Raw genomic sequence first — 21,541 nt, forward strand, 5'->3', positions numbered from 1 at the left:
ATAAGAGTTAACAAAGGGAGTGTTGGTCCTACAAAAGTAAATTTGGGAAACTGATAATGGAAAGTAGGGAGATGGCTGATGAATTAAACAGATATTTTGCTTTGGTCTTCACTATAAAGGACACAAGTAACATCCCGGAAATAGCTATAAAATCAGGAAATGGAAGGGGGGGAGGAACTCAGGAAAATTACAATCACCGGGGAAGTGGTATTGAGCAACGTATTAGGGCTGCAGGGTGACAAATCCCCTGGTCCAGATGGACTTCACCCCAAGGTCTTGAAAGAAGTGGCTCAAGATAGTTGATGCATTGGTTTTAATTTTCCAAAATTAAGGTTCCATTAGGTTGGAAAATAGCAAATGTAACTTCTTTATTCAAAAAGGGAGGGAGACAGAAAGCAGGAAACTACAGGCCAGTTAGCCTAACATCTGTCATAGGGAAAATGCTAGAAGCTATTATAAAAGATGTTATTGCAGGGCACTTAGAAAAATTCAAGGCAATCAGGCAGAGTAAACATGGTTTTGTGAAAGGGAAATCATATTTAACCAATTTATTTGAGTTCTTTGAAGGAGTCACATGTGCTGTGGAAAAAGGGGAACCAGTAGATGTATTGCACTTAGATTTCCAGGAGGCATTTGATAAACTGCCACATCAAAGGTTATTGTGGAAAATAAAAGCTCATGGTGTAGGGGATAACATATTGGCATGGAAAGATGAATAGCTAGCCAACGGGAAGCAGAGAGTTGTCATAAATGGGTCTTTTTCTGGTTAGCAGGATGTGACGAGTGGTGTACCACAGGGATCAGTGTTGGGGCCTCAAATCTTTACAATTTATAGAAATGACTTGGATGACTTGGTTGCTAAATTTGCTGACAACACAAATTGTAAATTGCGAAGAGGACATAAGGTGGCTACAAAGGGACATAGATAAACTAAGTGAGTGGGCAAAGATCTGAAAAATGGAGTATAATGTGGGCAAATGTGAAATTGTCCACTTTGGCAGGAAGAATAAAAAATTAGCTTATTATCTGAATGGTGGGAGATTTCAGAGCTCAGATTCAGTGGGATCTGGGTGTTCTAGTACATGAATCACAAAAGGCTAGTATGCAGGTAATTAGAAAAGCTAATAGGATGTTATCATTTATTGTGTGGGGAATTGATTACAAAATTAGGAGGTTATGCTTTAGTTGTACCGGGCACTAGTGAGACTACATATGGAGTATTATGTACATCACTGGTCTCCTTATTTAAGGAAAAATGTAAATATGTTAGAAGCAGTTCAGAGAAGGTTTAGTAGACGAATACCAGGAATGGGCAGGTTGTCTTATGAGGAAAGGTTGGACAGGTTAGGGAGTTTAAAAGAATAAGAGGCAACTTGATTGAAACCTTTAAGATTGAAGGGTCTTAGCAGGGTGGATGTGGAGAGGATGTTTCCTCTTGTGGGAGAATCTAGAACTCGGGTCAGTGTTTAAAAATAAGGGGCGCTCATTTTAGACAGAGATGAGGAGAAATATTTTCTCTCAGAGGGTCGTGAGTCTTTGGAATTCTCCTCCTCAAAAAGGCAGTGGAAGCAGAACCTTTGATTATTTTTAAGGCAGAGCTAGATAGATTCTTGATTAACAAGGGGGTGAAAGGAAGGTGGGGTTGTACACAACCAGTCTGTGCTTGCAAAACTCAAAACACAGTATCCAACATTGGATGTGATTCCGTGATTGGACAACATTTGATAAATAATTCTCAATATACTAAGAATTACACTGACATCCAATTTAAGATTGTCAGTTGGACTCACAGTGTGGTGCATTTGCATGTTCTGAAAGCTACACAGAGCCCTGCTCTTTGCAGACAGAAAGAATATGTACGCACATTGCGCCTATTTCAGCTAAACAAAATAAGTGACAGCCATTCGCTAACTTGTTCCTCAGGGTAATGCCTTGACCAATCCGGGTCAAGCTGCCTGGTTTAAATTTCAAACAATGCTTGGCAGTTAATTGGCAGTCACCATGACTGGTGCATTCTCCATGGCAATGCCTCTACCAATCAATCAGCACTCTCTTCACATACAGTATAAATTGTCTTCCCCCTATACTGGTATTCTTGCGACGTGTCCTGAAGCATGCAAAATGAAAAGCTTCGACATGTCTTTTTTTCAGCAATACTCAAGTTCTGTACTACCAAACGAGAAATGACCGCACTAAGTAATTCATTGGATGTAAAGCATTTTGGAGACTTGAAACATCCCAAGGATGTCCCAATGGACAATTGCACGTTTTTGTATTTGAAGTACTTACTCTCCTACAGCAGTAATTCAATTTTTTGTATATATGATTGAGAGAAAAAGCTAAAACTAATTATACTTGATGCTGACACAGCCCTTTAATCTTACATTCAGTTCCAGTAGTGATTTTCAAGATGGCAGCCATCTGGATACAGTAGAAAGGTAGGTCACATCGATTGGGACCATTTTCTTAGAATGCAATAAAAACACTATTTATAAAAAAAGATAAGAATATAATACAAGATTTTTATTTATACTCACGAATTGAAAATAGCTCCTGAACAAACAGGTCCTTTCAGAAAGAAAGTTCATACAAACTTTGGTCCCTATAGATTATTCTGCATTTATCACAGTATGGCTAAAATCTTAACCTTAGGGTGCGGGGGGGGAAGACAATTCATTCATAGTGTTGCAATGGAGGTCTAGCACTTGTTCAACATTTTAACCCCCTATACACACTGAAAAAAAGTACTGGTGATTAAAAAAGTTGTGATTGCAGAACATTTCACTATGGAGGAACAATGGTACAAGGAGGAAGGTTCTGCTGCTCAGCAAACATACCCATTTGGTAAACTGACTGACTTTGAAATTGAAGCTACAGCATATGGAGTCAAAAATCCATTAATTAGGAAATGAACCAAAAAAAAATGAAGTCATTGTCATTAGCATTAAAATTTAAGATCCTAAGATATAGGACATACAAACAATTGTATACATATGGTTACCCATTCTAATATGCAACAGGAGATGCTCTCAGAGAGGCCAAATTATTCATCAGGCAAATCAGTCTTTGCTATGATATTTTACTATAGAAGAGCAGGGATCAGAACCTTTTATCAAAACATTTTTTTGCCAAATTATGCAAGTATCCGCTATTCCATGCAAATGAATGAAACAAGATAAGATGATCTTACGTTTGTTTTACTCTTAAATCATTATATGCTGAATACTGAAACGTCAGTTAAGCACTATCACTGGAGTAAAATCTTCAGATCCTACTGTCATGTAACTATGACACAAAATAAAATGTATTTTTAATGTGGCACCATATAATAGAACATTCCATTGACAGACCTAGAATGGTGACACTGCCTCTGCTGTAATATACATAAATGCCTGGCTATGCAGCAAAAAAAAAGGGAACATGCATTCCCTCGACAGAGCTCATGCTGCATTGCATCTGTTATTCAGAATATTCTCAAAGCAAGACCTGCTCAAAACACAAGCTTTAAAAGCAAGGCAAAACAAACCCCTTATTAAACACATCTTTACCTTAGCCCCTTATTCACAACACAACGTACTGGTTCGATTTCCGTTGAGAATGTTATCCTGCTGAAAAGGTATGAAGAAGGGAAAAAACCCCAAAAAAAACACAACAGATGTCTGTAGTTTAGGAAAAGGGAAAAGAGAGATTAAAGCAGTTACAGTCAGAGACAGAAGTGGGGGGGTGAAGAGAAAGAAAAAATGGGGGAAGAGAGACAGAGACAGACTGGTAGGAAGCGGAGCACAGCCTCCTCTGCATAGTCTAGCACAGTCAGCAGTGAGGGAGGACAAACACAAGTGTTACACAGGTTCCATGCCTAGAGAGGAAAAAAAAAATCAGCTGATCACAGAAGTATCACTGATCAAACAAAATCCATTTAGCAGATCATGGAGAAAAATGCTTTTACTGCAGTAAAGCAATTTACACTCTATCTGAAATCTGACTTGGCAAGTTTAAATCTGCAAGAAGCTATACCTGTGCTAATGTTATTCCTCCACCCCACCACATGCAACCACTGGTCTGAAATCTGCATGGTCTCTTATAGACAAACTTGTTTATTGGTTAGATTTCAAATTGAATCTTTGAAAAGAATGCAACAACTTCTCTGCTTACTTGACATTCAGATGTATTAAAATACAACACAGAAATTGAGTGGTGATGGCGTAGTGGTATTGTCACTAGACTAGTAATCCAGAGACCCAGGGTAATGCTCTGGGGACCCACCTTTGAATCCCACCTCGACAGATGGTGGAATTTGAATTCAATAAAAATCGGGAATTAAAAGTCTAATTATGATCATGAAACCATTGTCGATTGTTGCAAAAACCCTGGTTCCCTAATGTCCTTTAGGGAAGGAAATCTGACATTTTTACTTGGCTCTGGCCTACTGTGGGTCTGGAGTCACGTGTAATGTGGCTGACTCTTAAATGCCATCTGAAATAGCCTAGCAAGCCACTCAGCTGTATCAAACCGCTCCAAAGTCACAGAAAAGCAATGAAACCAAACAGACCATCCAGCATTGACCTAGGCACCGGAAATGACAATGGCAATCTCAAGCAACAGCCTGACATAGTCATCCTCACAGAATCATATCTTACAGATAAACGTCCCAGGCACCACCATCACCAGCAGAGGTGGGGGCACAGTGGTATACAGCTGGGAGGGAGTCGCCCTGGGAGTCCTAAACATCGACTCTGGACCCCATGAAGTCTCATGGCATCAGGTCAAAAATGGGCAAGGAAATCTCCTGCTGATTACCATATACTGCTGATTACCATATACCGCCGTCCCTCAGCTGATGAATCAGTGCTTCTTCCAAGTGGTGTTCAACATGAGGATGGCAAGGGTGCAGAATGCACTCTGGGTGGGGGGCTTCAATGTTCATCACCAAGAGTGGCTCGGTAGCACCACTACTGACCGAGCTGGCTGAGTCCTAATTGACATAACTGCTAGACTGGGTCTGCAGCAGGTGGTAAGGGAACCAACAAGAAGGAAAAACATACTTGACCTCATCCTCACCAAACTGCCTGCCGCAGATGCATCTGTCCATGACAGTGTCGGTAAAAGTTACCAACACACAGTTGTTGTGGAGACGAAGTTCTGTCTTCACATCGAGGATGCCCTCTATCGTTTTGTGTGGCACTACCACCATGCTAAATGGGATAGATTTTGAACAGATCTAGCAACTAAGGATTGGGCATTCATGATGCGCTGTAGGCCATCAGCAGCAGCAGAATTGTACTCTGACACAATCTGTAACCTCATGGCCTGGCATATCCTCCACTCTACCATTACCATCAAGCCAGGGGATCAACCTCGGTTCAATGAAGAGTGCAGGTGGGCATGCCAGGAGCAGCACCAGGCATACCTAAAAATGAAGTGTCAACCTGGTGAAGCTACAACACAGGGCTACTTGCAGGCCAAACATTATAAGCAGCAAGTGATAGACAGAGCTAAGCGATCCTACAACCAACAGATCAGATCTAGGCTCTGCAGTCCTGCCACATCCAGTCATGAAAGGTGGTGGACAATTAAACAACTCACTGGAGGAGGAGGCTCCACAAATATCCCCATCCTCAATGATGGAGGAGCCCAGCACATCAGTGCAAAAGATAAGGCTGAAGCATTTGCTACAATGTTCAGCCAGCAGTGCCGAGTGGATGATCCAATCTCAGCCTCCTCCAAAGGGCCCCAGCATCACAGATGCCAGTCTTCAGCCAATTCAATTCATTTCATTGAATATCATGAAACGGCTGAAGGCACTGGATACTGCAAAGGCTGTGGGCTCTGACAATATCCCTGCAATAGTATTGAAGATTTATGCTCCAGAACTTGCCGTGCCCCTAGCCAAGCTTTTCCATTACAGCTACGACACTGGCATCTACCCGGCTATATGGAAAATTACCCAGAGATGCTCTCTTCACAAAAAGCAGGACAAATCCAACCTGGCCAATTACCACCCCATCAGCCCACTCTCGATCATCAGTAAAGTAACAGAAGGGGTCATCAACAGTGCTATCAAGCGACACTTGCTTAGCAATAACCTGTTCACTGACACCCAGTTTGGGTTCTGCCAGGGCCACTCAGCTCCTGACCTCATTACAGCCTTGGTTCAAACATGGACAAAAGAACTTAACTCCTGAGGTGAGGCGAGAGCGACTGCCCTTGACATCAATGCCGCATTTGACCAAGTGTAGCATCAAGGAGCCTTAGCAAAACTGGTGTCAATGGCAATCATGGGGAAAACTCTCCACTGGTTGGAGTCATACCGAGCACAAAGGAAGATGGTTGCGGTTGTTGCAGGCCAGTCATCTCAGCTCCAGGACATCACTGCAGGAGTTCTTCAGGGTAGTGTCCTCAGCCCAACCATCTTCAGCTGCTCCATTAATGATCTTCCTTCCAACATAAAGGTCAAAAGTGGGGATGTTCGCTGATGATCGCATAATGTTCAGCACCATTCGTGACTCCTCAGATACTGAAGCAGTCCATGTCCAAACGCAGCAAGACCTGGACAATATCCAGACCTGGGCTGACAAGTGGCAAGTAACATTCACACCAAACAGGTATCAGGCAATGACCATCTCCAACAACAGAGAATCCAACCATCGCCCTTGATGTTCAATGGCATTACCATCACTGAATCCCCCACTATCTACATCCTGGGGGTTACCATTGACCAGAAAATTAACTGGACAAGCCACATAAATACTGTGGCTACAAGAGAAGGTCAGAGGCTAGCAATCCTGTGACAAGTAACTCATCTCCTGACTCCCCAAAGCCTGTCCACTATCTATAAGGCACAAGTCAGGAATGTGATGGAATACTCTTCACTTGCCTGGATGAGGGCAGCTCCCGCAACACTCAAGAAGCTTGATACCATCCAGGACAAAGCAGCCCACTTGTTTGGCACCACATCCACAAACATTCACTCCTTCCACCACCGATGCACAGTAGCAGCAGTGTGTATCTACACAGTGCACTGCAGGAATTCAAAGGCTGCTTGGGCAGCACCTTTCAAACCCACAACCACTACCATCTAGAGGGACAAGGGCAGCAGATAGATGGGAATACCACCAACTCGAAGGTCCCCTCCAAGTCACTCACCATCCTGACTTGGAAATATATCGCCATTCCTTTGTGGTCGCTGGGTCAAAATCCTGGAACTCCCTTCCTAACAGCACTATGGGTGTACCTACACCACATGGACTGCAGCGGTTCAAGGCAGCAGTTCACCACCACCTTCTCAAGGGCAACTAGGGATGAGCAATAAATGCTGGGCCAGCCAGCGAGGCTCACATCCAATTAATGAATATATTAAAAAAGCCTCATTGACCACAATCGTCATGAACTGCAGTTTACTAAAGCCAACTAAGCTCTGCATTAAAATAAAAACGGAAAATGCTGAAAAAACTCAGGTCTGGCAGCATCTGTGGAGAGGGAAACAGAATTAACGTTCCAAGTCCATATGACCCTTCTTCAGAGCTAAAGAGAAGTAGAAATGTGATGGATTTTATACTGTTTAAGAGGGGGTGGAGCCGGTAGTGCAAGATAGAAGGTCAGGGATAGGTGGGGACTATGGAGAAATTTGACGTAATGGACACAGGACAAGGGGAGTGTTAATGGCAGTGTTAAAAACTAAAGAAGGTGCTGATAGTGGCATAAAGGTAAGATAGCAGAATGTGTTAACAGCAGAACAAGGGCCAGTGCTCCGTGATAGCAAAACATAAAAACAAGTGACAGGTGGCTCTGTGTATGGTTTTGGGGTGTTCCCCCCCCGCCCCGGTAGTTGGGGGAAGTTAAAAAATTTATTTAATAAATTAATGAAATTTTTTAAACATTTGATTAAAAGGGGGGTAAAAATGGAGGAGAGAGCTCATTGTCTGAAGTCGTTTGAAGCTTTGCATTATATTGGTAGTCCCGAGCAATATATCTGCTCATTATTGTCCATTAGATACTCCATGACAAGGTTTTCACCACTACAATTAGAAAAGCTTTACACTATGCCACACGCAGTACATATATGCATTCTTTGTCCACTTGTTTTTCAGCACAGAATTCCTAGAACAGGCATGACAGCAGTATGGCAACAATTATTTAAAACATCGATATATTAATATAATAGGCCAAATAGCTTTGTTTCTGTTCGTCACTTTTCCTATCTCACCACCAGCAGTGAACTAAAAGAACTGCAATTTAGCTGATTTGGCTAGATCACAGTATAACAAATAATTTTCATAGACTAATGAGATAGCACCTTCCTAGTAATGTTTGTGCTAATGCTAACGTACACAGCAACAAGTATGTACAAGCATAAGAGAAATTTGACATTCATCCTTAATGGCTGAAAATGCCCAATTAAGTTGCAGCAATCCGAAAGCCTAAATTAAGAATCTTCACTGTGACCTTTTATGGAGATGCCCGTCACCTAATTTATCATCTATATTTGAGCATCTTGTTCCAACTAGACTTTAAAATTGCAGTCAACTAAATTGAACAGGAAAAAGCAGTAAGTAACTCCACTCCTTTTTAACTGCATGCCTCACTTGGTTTGCACCAGGCCCAGGTGCCTATATTCGCATTTGCTTTCAACTGATAGCAAAACCAAATGTTACTGCACTCCTTGTAATATAAATATAAGAAAAGCCAAGATGAGGAAGCCTGTCTACAACAAGTATCTTTAATCAATTCAAATAAGTCCGAAGGAGACTTTGAAACTAACACTTTCAAAATGGTAAGACATGAAGAACAACTTTAGCTGGTGGTTCACTCACCAAAATGTTTGCAAGCCTGGGATTCTAAGTCTAAATGGGCTGTTAGTGTTTAAATTAATACTGAATTAATATTTAATTTATAATACTTATGAAACCTTGATTTTTCTACTTTCAGCATGCATTCCTTCAACCTCAGACTAATGGATCTATCTTGCTTTCTCAGCATGTAATGTACTTGTAATAGTGTTTCTATTGCTGTTTCCCAGCATTTCACATGCAACAGGAAATGTGATTTCGCCTGCCACAAGAAACACCTGCATTTCTCACACCTCAGAAACTTCTTAAATACTTTCACGTACAATGAACAACCTTGAAGATCAGAGACTGTTGATATGTAGGCAAACGTGGCAACTAATTTATGCATGACAAGCATCCACAAATATCAATGAGATGAATTAGCCATTACCCTTGAAAGGGAGTGATCTGAAATGTACTAATAGCCAAACTCGAGGAACAAAATATAGTTCCATGACAACATTATAATAACATATAACACAAGAGCACACAAACTGCCATCTTTAACAGCAGGATTGCATGAGAAGATGTATAAAATTGTTTACTTATCCACTGGCTTAAGCTGGGAAAGGAAAGAAGGAAAAAGTGAAAGGAAAAACAAAACAGCACCTTTCATGATCTCAGGATGTCCCAAAGCATATTACAGCCAAAGTAGTTTTGAAATGTAATCACTGTTGTAACAATCTGCAGCAGCCAATTCGCATACAGCAGGGTCTTACAACCAGAAATGAGCTACCTGACCAGATAATGTTTTAGTGATACTAATTAAGGGTTAAATATTGACAGGACATCACAAAAACGTCTCAATTCTTCTTCATATAGTGTCTGGTACCTTTTACGTTCACCACAGAGGGCAGATGGAACCTCAGTTTAACATCTCAACCAATAGTGCACTGAAGTGTCAGCCTGGAATGTGTGCTCAAATAGAAGCCATGATTGAGGAGGACAATGTTTCAAAAGGAATATGTTCAAACTTTGCACCTTTTTTGAATTACCCAGAAACATGGGAAGCCTATAGTTCCCCATCGCTTTCTCCATAGCGACGACTCAGCCAGAGTCGACTAGACAACCTTTTAGCACTCTTTCTCCTGCAGTATAAATTGTTGTGATCATTTGAAATTTGGCATTGTTTGTCCTGATGAGTGCAAGACAAAAAGCTTCAGCAATATGTCTCTGTTTTCAGCAACACTCAAGTTGTGTACTACCAAGCAACTGTTTAAATTGAAACAGAATTACCTGGAAAAACTCAGCAGGTCTGGAAGACCTGCTGAGTTTTTCCAGGTAATTCTGTTTTTGTTTTGGATTTCCAGCATCCGCAGTAGTTTTTTGTTTTTATAACTGTTTAAATTGATTTGTTCCATGTAAAGACAGACCAACTTAATTCTTTCTATTTTTTAAATAACTATTCTTCCACACAATGCTCAGATCTTCCCTCCATCTACTACTGATTTTAAAGCTAGTTTAAATTTACTCACTTCATGTTTGCAATTCTCTCTAAGCCATGTTCTGTCTCATTCTTCCTATACTTTCATTCTATTGGGTAACTGGTTGAGAGGTAAGAGACAGCAACTAAGGATAATGGGCTCGTTCTCTGATTGGCAGAATGTGACAAGTGGCCTTCCCAGGACTCTGTATGAAGGCTTAAGCTTTTCACCGTATACCTTAAAGACTTGGATGAGGAATAAAGCATTGTACATCCAAGTTTGCAAGTGGCACTAAATTAGGAGACATTTAGGCTAAACAATGACAGATGGAGTTCAATGTTGGAATGTGTGAGGTTATCCACTTTAGATTTGAGGACACTAATCGGAATATTTTCTTAATGATGAGGCGCCAGGAACTGTGCAGGAGCAAAGGGATTTGGGTGCCCAGGTACATGAATCACTAAAGACTAGTGTATACACACATGAAGTATTGCAGACTAATGGGATCTTGGCCTTTATCACAAGGGAGTTTGAATACAAAACTGAGGAAGTGATGCTGTTGTCCAGAGCCTTTGTTAGGTCCCATCTGGAGAACTGCATTTAGTTTTGGGCTCCGAACCTTGGGAAAGATATATTGCCTCTGGAAGGGGTACAGCACAGATTCACCAGAATGATACCAGGCTTCAAAGAATTATTTATGGAGGGAAGGTTGCATAGGTTGTATTTACCTGAGTTTAGACAGCTGAGAAGGACCTAAATGAGTTCTTACATTGACAAAGGGATTCAAAGGGTAGATAAAAAGAAAATATGCCTTTGAGTGAATCTTAAAAAAAGCACTTTTTACACAAAGTCATTTGAAACTCAGCAGCAGATGCTGGGTCAATTGAAATTTTCAAAGGTGAGATTAATAATTTTTATTTTCGGGGATATGGAGTACTTGCAAATGCAAAAATAAAAGCAAAACACTGCGGATGCTGGAAATCTGAAATAAAGACAGAAAATGCTGGAAAAACTCAGCAGATCTGGCAGCATCTGTAGAGAGATGTCAGAGTTAACATTTCAAGTCTAATTGGGCTAATAGAATTGTGGTGGGTTTTATGCTATTGAGGAAGTGGGTAGAGGCAGGTGGAGCAAAAGAGAAGGTTGGGATAGGTTGGAGGTCAGGGGGAATTAAACAACAAAGATGTCATGGAAATCAAGACAAAGGAAGTCAGGCTTCCTGTGCGTTTAAGTACATTGGATTGGAAATCAGGCAGAGCAGATCACACATCCGATTTAGATCAGCAATCCTATTTAGAGAACGAGAATCCCATTGCAATTAGTCGTGGTAGGGCCTCCCAGGAAGATACAGCAGCTTCTGAAACAGAAAAGGCGGAGCTCAGAAGTCTAACTGGGCAACTTAATCGACTAGGCAAACAAACAAGCCGCCAATTTTGATGTTTTGGAATTGAGTACTAAAATGAACAATCCCATGGCTGAAGAAATCATTCGGGCAAACACAACATTGACAAAATTAAAAATGGAGCAGTGTGTTTTGAAATTCCCATCTTTGGGTGACGTTGGAAAAATGAAACCGATTGCGTTCAGTGATGCATCTTATGCAAATCTATGTGATGGATTTTCGAGTGCGGGAGGATTTATAATATTTCTCATGCAGGACAAAGGCAAATGTTGCCCTTTGGCATGGGAATCTAAAAAGATACGAACAGTTGTAAAATGTACATTATCAGCAGAGACTCTCACCCTTGTTGAGGAAGTAGATATGGCATTCTTTATATCAAAGATACTGGCAGAAGTTTTAAATGGAAAAGGATATTCAGGAACGGTGCCTATCGAATGTCTTATAGATAATAGGTCACTTTGGGAAAATGTTCACTCTACGAAGTGCTTTAACGAGAAGAGATTGCGAATTGACATTGCAAGCTTAAAACAGATGCTCGAGAATAAGGAGATTGCCAAGATCTAATGGAATGATAGCAGCCACCAATTATCTGACTGCTTCACCAAAAGAGGAGCGAGCTTCAAGAAGTTACTAGAGATCCTCAAAGTGGGACGTCTTTCTCTTTAAGAAAAAATACTTGTGTGTGGACATATCTGTACATTTTTTAAGGAGGGGAATAAGGTCAATTTATTGAATGGGAAAATATATATTGAAGTTTGTTATCACCATTTTTTTGCAATTATACAAACTTAAGGGTCACTTTCTTTTTAAGAAGAGGGGTATCTGTTAGGGAAGGAAACAGTTAAAGACGTTCAATTGCTAATTATTAGGTTGTTTAACTAAGTACCATTTGGTTGCATAAAAGAGGTGTCAGCTGTGGGTCAGTTCATAGCACCCTCGCCTTTGAATCAGCGGGTTGTGGGTTCATGTCCCACTCCCGGAAAACCAAGAACTGTGATTGTACTCGAAAGAGTTGCAATCTGTGACTCTCGATAACTCGAAAGAGTTTGGTTGCATAAAAGAGGTGTCAGCTGTGGCTCAGTTCATAGCACCCTCGCCCTAGAATCAGAGGGTTGTGGGTTCATGTCCCAGTCCCGGAAAACCAAGAACTGTGATTGTACTCGAAAGAGTTGCAATCTGTGACTGTTGATAACTCGAAAGAGTTTGGTTGCATAAAAGGGATAAGAGCTGAGACTAGTGCTGTCTGTGGAGAGTTTAAGGACAAGCAATAAAACTCTGTCTGAAGGAGTCTGTCTTGGTTTCGGTCTTCATTTCTAAACAACTATTGGAACTTAACACGTATTGTCAGCAGCGAATACAGTAGACACCAAACTACGGTGGAGACACTTTCAAGGGCCAATGACCTTCCAATGAAACATGATGTCAGTCTTATTGCAGAGCTCAAATCGATCTCCCAATTGGTGAGGAGACATCTGCTGGCTACCACAGGAAAACCCCAGCAAATCCGTCAAGAACAAATGCAAGATAAGGAGTGTGCCCGCATCCATTTTTACTGTCAACAAGGGTGGTCCCAGCAGAGACCGAGTGGCAGTACCATGAAGACTTGGTTTGAACAGCAGAAGCACTTTACCATCATCGACGATCTGATGGTATACAATGAATGGCTGGTCATCCCAGCTTCCCTTCGACTGGAGCTCCTCCAAAAAAATATACATCAGGGACACCTGGGCATTACCAAATGCAGGGCATGGGGCCCAATCCGCATTGTGGTGGCCAGGCAATTCAAGAGCAATTGATTGCAAGGTGCCAGGTGTGCGCTACTCAGTTCCCAACCAGGCCATGGGAGCAGTTGGGCATAGATTTATTCGTCTTCAATGGCGGATGCTTCTTCATTGTGGTGGCCTACTTCTCTCAATGGATTGAGGTGAAGCAATTGTATACAACAAACATAGAGGCGATGGTGAGAGTGTTGAAAGAGATGTTCACGAGCCATGGGATCCTGGGCCAGATAGTGTCGGATAATGATCCACAATTTGCAAACCAATATTTCTCCCAATTTGCCATCACTTGCAGCTTCCAGCACCATACCAGCCGCCCAAGATACCCACAGTTGAAGAGTAAGGCAGAAAGAGGGGTCTGCACCATAAAAGCCCTCCTGAGGAAGAACGGCTACTTCCTGACAGCACTGTTAACCCACAGGTCCACCCCACTATAATGTAGCTTAGCTCCATCTGAACTCCTGTTGGGTAGAAAACTCCACACACAACTCCCAATTCTGCCACAGAAACTAATACTAGTTTTAGTATTTAGGTGGCAGTCAAAGATTACCAAAACATCCAGGACAGAAAGCAGTCCTGCAGGCAGAAGCAGGGTTCCACTTGCAACAAAGCATACCTCACCAGACATCTGCCACATTCACACAAAGATGACAATCTGGGTTGAGGACCTTGATAAAGAGGGCGTTATTGTGCAAAGAGACGATGACCAGCCACAGTCATACCTTGTCAGTACTCAGAAGAAGCCTCCTCCTCGTCCCTCGAGGTGATCCTCCCACTATACACTGGAGAGACATTGAAGACGACGACCAAACGCCAGGATGACCACACCCAAAACAACCTATTTATCAAGGTTTACCCAGTACAACAGAGTCTACCACTCTTCCACAGTTGTAAAGACAAGATCTGGAAGAATTAAAAAGCCTCCAGACTGCCTGAAATTGTAAAAATAGAGACTTGAGAGGGGGAGAAGGGATAGTTAGTAGTAATGTAAGTATGTTGGGTAAACAGGAATGCATTGTAAATAAGTTGGATAAAGACTTGGGGGGAGGTTTAGTATAAGAGTCTGGTGTAGAAATGGTTATTGTGGGACTGGATATAGTACCACCCACACTAATGTAAAGGAACACATAATCTGAGTTTTGAAGACAGTCTTGTACTGGACAGAGACGTATGTAGAGGCAAGCATGGTGACAGCTCCTAGCTTAGATCTTATATTGTATATGTGTATATAGTTACAAGTATCTAGTAAACATTTACTGTTAAACTATACAAGACTCAGAAGCTCTTTGTGAGACCTACTGAACTACGCACAACATCATACATCGCAAAGGGCTGATGGACTATTCCTATTCCTTCAAGTTCAGTTCTCCTATTGTTCATTACTCATCCACCCTTGGTCCTGGCTCCAGCCTGTTTCTTTTCCTGTCTTTTGCTCCTTTGCAAAATCAAACACATATCTTAATGCTACCAGGTCATACTTCTGTACCATGGCATGTTATTTTCAGACAAATCTGAACTTCATCCTTCAATACGATGACATGCTATAGTCCACTCCAGTTTCCTGCTTCCTGGACTCCAGCCTGATCAAATCTCTCACTTTCTGGATTTTAGCATTCCGTAGTCCAGATGTAGTCTCCGATTTCAGCAGTCCACAATAGTAAATCAACTTTCTCAATATGGCACTAATGCATTGTAAACAGCATTTTGCCTATTAGTCCAGAGGTTTACCACTCTTTCCCCCTGATGTCTGTTCTACATTTACTTTTCAATCATGTTCTCTGGTCTTGCTTTTCTGGCTTGCTTTTAAGCAATAATCTGAGATTACCTTGTCTATGCTACTTAATATTTCACTTTATACTTTGAGGATCTCACCTCCACCCTTAATTGCCTCCTCTCTAGACTACAAACTTAAGCTTCTCCTCATATTCTACCTCATTTCTTTGGCACTTAGAATTAGTCCTGTTGCCCTGAAGTTCTACAATTATTTAACCATAAAATGAATGGCAGATTTTTTTTTAAAATACCGTTAGCACTATGGAATACATATCTATCAAAAAAAGTAAAAACACATTGTGAAAAGTAATTCTTGTTTTCTGCAAACATTCATTTACAGAATTCTGGCTTAAAATTCGGGTGACTTCAATTACTTCAAACTGCCCGGAGAGCCAACTGATCCGGGAAACTATGCTGCAGGGTAGGAATACACATTCCGTTATCCATTGCACAATTTCCTAAAGTTGTGCAGCTTAAGAACGACTCTCCAGCTGGTTTTAAATTGCAACCCTTGCAGTTTACAAGAAAGCCGCTCTGGGATTTTCCCCCAGCAGTGATGTTACCAGGACAATGTAGCATGGAAAGAAAAGTCAACTTCAGGGTATTCATACTGGTAAAAACGTGACAGTCTATTTTAAACAAAAGTCTATCATAATTCTCTAGGAGCTATATTTTCTTCTGTAAAAAAGGAAGCACTGTGAAGAAACGGAATTGCTCAAGACTTTCCTTCCCTTTTAAGATGCATCAATTAGAAATGAAGGAATAATTGCTGCATACTCGGTCTGATAATAAAGTCAGCACAAAACACTGTTCCTTTTGAACTATAATTGCTCAAATTAATAGAAATCACATTATTCAGTATGCCGCAAAACACATGATCAGAGTTAAGGAGCAAAGTAGGCTGTTAATCTTCTTTTTCTTGCTAACGTTCAGTAAACAATCCTTTCAGACCATAACCAATTATATTTTCCCTCAGAAGGTATCAAAATAATCAATGATTTCACAAGTCCCAATTTTGGCTGAGGCAGACAGTCCTGGCAAAACAGAATTAAGCATTATTGCATACTCATTTTTTTCCCATCAAATTAACACATTTAAACCATATGCTATTATATATCCTGCACACATCAGGGAACCATTCAACAAATTCATGGTCAAGAAGTTCATGACAAAAATCTTGCCGAAACTGACAAATGGGCAGCTGTGCTTGTTGGCCCTCTAGTAAAATTTGTCAGAGGTCCAACTGCAGTGCAAACATGAAAAGGAGCAAAAATGACCAAGAACTGATTTTTCAGCTTAGTTCTTGTAAAAATAAACTCTCAAAACAGTCTGAGAGGGGAATTTAACAAAGATCTTTTGACAATTTGCAGTGAATCTTACTTAAAAATGTATTTGCTTCACAGTTAAGACCAATTATACATGCTGCAACAATATGCAACAAGCAGGCTGAATCATTTGGAAACCTCTCTTGCATTTCAGAGCATTTTGCTGAGCTGCACCCTCACTTGATATGCAGAAGTGCCATTGTAACATCTGGTACATAGTTCTACATACAAGTTGGTACCAATTTTTCCTCCTACTTTTAAAAAAGTTACATCCCTCACATACTACTTTAGGTCTTTATGCAAAATGTACAGCTCCACTGCAGAGAGGGAAAGGTGTGCAGCCAATTCTCAAGCCTTTGTTGAGGTCATTTTGTTACTAGTCTCCCGAAGGTGCTCAAACATAATGAGTTACCTCCTCCTCCAATTTGCCTTTCTTTATAGGAAAGCTTATGACTTTAATTTAGCACATTCTAAGAGCTGACAGATCAAGAATTTACATGCAGAACTATATTCAAAAATGCATCTTAGCATGCTATAGTGGTGTAAGGAGTGGTATTACATCTTTGAATGAAAGAAATGGGTCTATTTCTAAGGCTAGCTATGCCTTTACATTTAAAGAAACTACAAAAGAACTATTTACTTTGTTTCATGATTTAGAACAATTCACCAAAAGAAAATTCTAATACTCACTCCTTCACCTCAAGACAGACTCATATTACAATATAATTTCATGGTCACTGACATCTCTCCAAGGGGCCAATCATTATCTGTGAGTCTAAGAAATTACCAGCTGACAGCCTACTGGACAAAGTGGGCATTGCAGCTGAATCAATACATGCACCTTACAGCAGGAATCCCTGCACCACAATTAGCAGAATGAACCATGATGACGACGATATGTGCTTTTTTAGTCTGGAGATATTAACGTAAACTACAAAATACCAACCATTACTAGTAGAGTCAGCTAAGCCTTCACCAATTAGGAACCAAATATAGGGCCTTCCTGGTCTGTATGTCTCAGCACCATATGTCAAGGTGCATTTATTCATGGGAAAGCCTTTGCTAACAAATTTAAGCTTATATCAATTAGAGTGGAGAATTGACAATAAATGCATCACATTTGCCAACTAAATATTGAAGAAGTCTTTCCTATTACATTCATTTATTAAAATGAATACTTGACTAAATAAAAGGTCAAATTAATATCAATAGAATTGTTTTATTCTCAATTAGTCCAAACCTCACTCAAGACTGGAGTACATAATCCAGGCTAACATCTCAATGCAGTACTGAGCAAGTGCTGCATTGCTGTAGGCTTTACCTTTTGGACGAGATGTTGAACCAAAACCCTGTCTTCTCAAGTGGGCTTAATAACTGCCATGGTACTATATGAAAAGAGCAAAGGAGTGATCATATGTCTATGATCTCAAAACTACTGCAAAAACTCAACATGTAAATAGTTAATCCTTTCCTGCTACCACCAGAGATATGGGTTCAATGCAAACAGCTACAGAAGTCAGAGAATGAAAAAAGAAATTCTGGTCCAAAAAGATTAGTTACATGGACATGTACCAAATCTATGCCAAACAGACCACATTAATGGCATTAATCCATTGACAATAAACAAGAGACCTGCAAAATCCCAGGGTATCAATCGTTCAATCTTCGACCATATATATTCAAGGACTCTCAAGTCCATTCTCTTCAATCCAGTAATTGATCTTTCAGAAATACTTCCATAATCTTCAATCAATAATTGTTATCTTCTCATAAAATACATTAGCACTGAAAGTCACTTACCACTTCCACATACTTACATTATTTCTATATATATTTTCTTGAAAAAATTTCCCCTCCCTCCTGAAGTAGATGATTTACTGTGGTAGTTCATAGAATGCACTTTCCTAAAAATATCTTATCCAAAGCATCATGTGAACAGTGACTATCCAATTCTAACAGCAGGCTATCCAATTGTGAAGAGCCTCACAGCTGAATTTCATCTAGTCATCACCCAATGTCCACATATGCCATCTTTTACCAGAAACTGCCAACAGTAATCTGGCGTGGGAACTTGGTGGGCATAAAGGGACAAAACTCCACCTAACCAGAATTGTTTCAGTGGAAAGCTCGTGTCCTTATGAAATAAATTAGCAGCCTGAGCTGTAATTAATCTGAGCAACTGCTAAAATCAATCTGTCCAATTGACCCAAGCCAAGCAAGGAATTACATATTTTGGTCTTTAAAAAATTGACTATGTTGTACATAGTTACACATGAGCATTAGAAGACGACATTGCACATTACAAGGTCTAATCGCATTGACCTTATAAAGCAGTGTATCCTCTGACCTACCATGAGCAATGTTACAAAAGACCTACCATTATTCAAACGTTGTTTGTAACCTGATGTTCTGATCCAATTCCTCCAGTTCTCCACTTGATCGGTTCTGGGATCACTGCCATGGGAGATCCCCATATTTACTAACATCAGTAAGGGCACAACATTTCTTTCTTTTTAGAAAATAGAAATGTCATGAGGAAAAATATTGTTGATTGCTTCTTTAGAGTTGATCCTCCTGCACCTCCCCACCCAAGAAGGCAAAGTAGGCAACCAGCTCCTCAACGATACTCCATAATCAGCCATAGGAAATGCACAGAAGTGACCTAGTGTGATGTTACTTTCGAATCATCTACATGTCTCAACACTGAAGTTTGTTTCATATGTGATGCACATGTTCTATGTCTTATGTAAGTGAGTAAAGCTACATAATCAAACTCAATTTATGAAACTGGGTATGAGGTATTCCTTTTTATATTAAAAAAAATCCCTTCCTTTCTTTAAGCTGACAAGCAGACAGCCTGCTCCCTGGTCTTTAAGTACAATTGATCTGGAGTTGACCAATATATGTTGTGCAAGAGCAGCCCACAGTAACCCAATTTCTTATATTCCTCTTTATGGGAAGTACATCACCACTGCTCACGCTTTCTTTACTATGGTGTAGCTAAGATATGGAACTTGCATTGTGGCTAACAACAAATCTACATTCTATCATTCTGTACCACCCAGCTTTCTGTCTGAAATACAGTTAACATGATTATATATTCTTCTCAGAATTTAAAGCCCAAGGCAAGAATTAGATATGGGGGGTGGGGGGGATTTTTGACTGCTCCTTCATGACTAAAAAACCTTCAAGATGGGGGCTGCAGCTGAAATACCAATTTAGCCCAAGTTAGCACAAGATGTCATCTTGGCAAGGTAGTTGAAGCTTGTGCTAGGAACATCTGTTCAAAGGATCATTAAGGGGTTGATTGCCACTTAAACTGCCTACTCATGCCCAGTAACGAGGCTGCATTGCGTTTTGATGGATAGTGCTTGACCCAACACCCTCTCCTAACAGCAACCAGTTAAATGGGAGTAAACAAGTAGTTGCTGAGGATTTTCAGTGCTACTTAAAGATAAACCATCTTTTACTTTTCACTTGCTTCTGGAAGATTGAAGAGGACTTCTGAAATACATTAAGAGACTTTCTGGGACACTTTGTCAAGACTTCAACACTATCAAAATATACTTCAAAAATTCTCTGAGGACTTCACCTAAAGAGAGTGCTGTACTACACTACCTTCTAGGAGTCACCAGGAGAAAGGCAGTGCTTGACCATGAGCATTTTTCTAGGGATTCCCTTTGATCTGCAGGAGGAATGGGAGTAGGACATGAGGGAGGTATAGCAAATCAGTTGCTGTAGGAGAAGACGTCGGGGGGGGGGGGTGGGGGGAACAAGATGACCTACTCCCTCCCTGTGAGTATAAGACTTACCTTCTCCTCTGGACCTGCAATGCCATGTCAGAGAAAATGTGGGCACTCTCAATTGGTCCCTTAGCAATTCTACAACCTGCCACCGTGTATCAGCAGGGGCACTCCACACTTTCCGTGGAAGTGGCACATGAAGCCGACATATACCATTCCAAGAAAAATGCATCTAATCAGCAGTTGAACGCTAATACTGCAGGTGTCTGCTTTAGCACCTCCAAGCAATTTAAAATTATGTTAATCAATAACAAGAACAAAGATGCACACTAAAATCAGACTTTTGAACAGGCACATCAGCACTCATTTAGTGCGTGTTTTCACTCTTTTGCCAAAATAACCTCTTAGGAGTGTTTCAATCACTTGATTTATTTTGAATAAATACAGCTACAATATGTTTCAGAGAAAATTATAATTAAACCAATGTGCTTTCAAGTTCTGCAATATGCTTCTTGTATAACACTCTTAATTCATGAATGTAAATTGATCCCACCAATGACAGACCTAACAGTTACTCCACCCTGATATCATACAAATGTGTTCTCTAAACGCAATCTCAGTGTGGAAAGATAAAATCTACAATTTCATTCATGGATATTTTTTATAGTTGATGCAAGCACAGTGTAATAAATTTCATACATCCACTTGTACAGTTCATTAAAAATAACAGTATTATCACTAGGATTTCAAAGACAAGGTCTACTCCCAAAGACAGTGCAGTAATATTAATTATATAAACTAAATACAGCACTTACAGTGCAGTGTGAGCTTGCGTTGAGTTCCTGAAATGCTGATGCTGCCTTGCTTCCTGTACACAGTATTATTTCTAAATTAAAAGAAAATCTATTTTATTTCAATTATTAAAATACATATTAACAATATTTGTGTTTCCTCCCACGTCTCAGTAAGATCACCCTGTGTTTAATTGAGCCACATGGACAAAAAGATCCCATATTAAATCCTATTTTGTGCCGAGTGTCACAACATGAAACAACTGTTATCAGAGACTGGGTCTTAGAGAAAGGATCAAACCAGGTTTCCTGCTGCTGATCTGTATTTATTGGCTCTTTCCATATTTATTAACTCTTTCTGGAAAGTGTCCATTAGTGAACAATAGACAAGCAAAAGATCTGGTTTGATTGCAATGCTCCCAAGGTTATTCCTTGCAAGACTCACTTTCTAAGCTCACACAATGGCTGTTTGGACAAAGC

The 21,541-nt window shown here is 40.4% G+C and overlaps 1 protein-coding gene across 2 annotated transcripts in view; it reads right to left on the reverse strand.

Annotated features, from left to right (window-relative positions):
- Positions 1–21,185, reverse strand: part of kcnab2a (potassium voltage-gated channel subfamily A regulatory beta subunit 2a) — a 285,811-nt gene extending 264,626 nt beyond the window's left edge. For both annotated transcript variants that reach the window (XM_078557934.1, XM_078557932.1), the window contains exon 1: positions 21,086–21,185. The gene's annotated coding sequence lies outside the window, so the exon portion shown is untranslated. The remainder of the gene's footprint in view (positions 1–21,085) is intronic.
- Positions 21,186–21,541: the final 356 nt, after the last annotated feature.

This window comes from Cetorhinus maximus, chromosome 15 (genome assembly GCF_964194155.1).
Source record: "Cetorhinus maximus chromosome 15, sCetMax3.hap1.1, whole genome shotgun sequence".
Taxonomy (NCBI): Eukaryota; Metazoa; Chordata; class Chondrichthyes; order Lamniformes; family Cetorhinidae; genus Cetorhinus; species Cetorhinus maximus.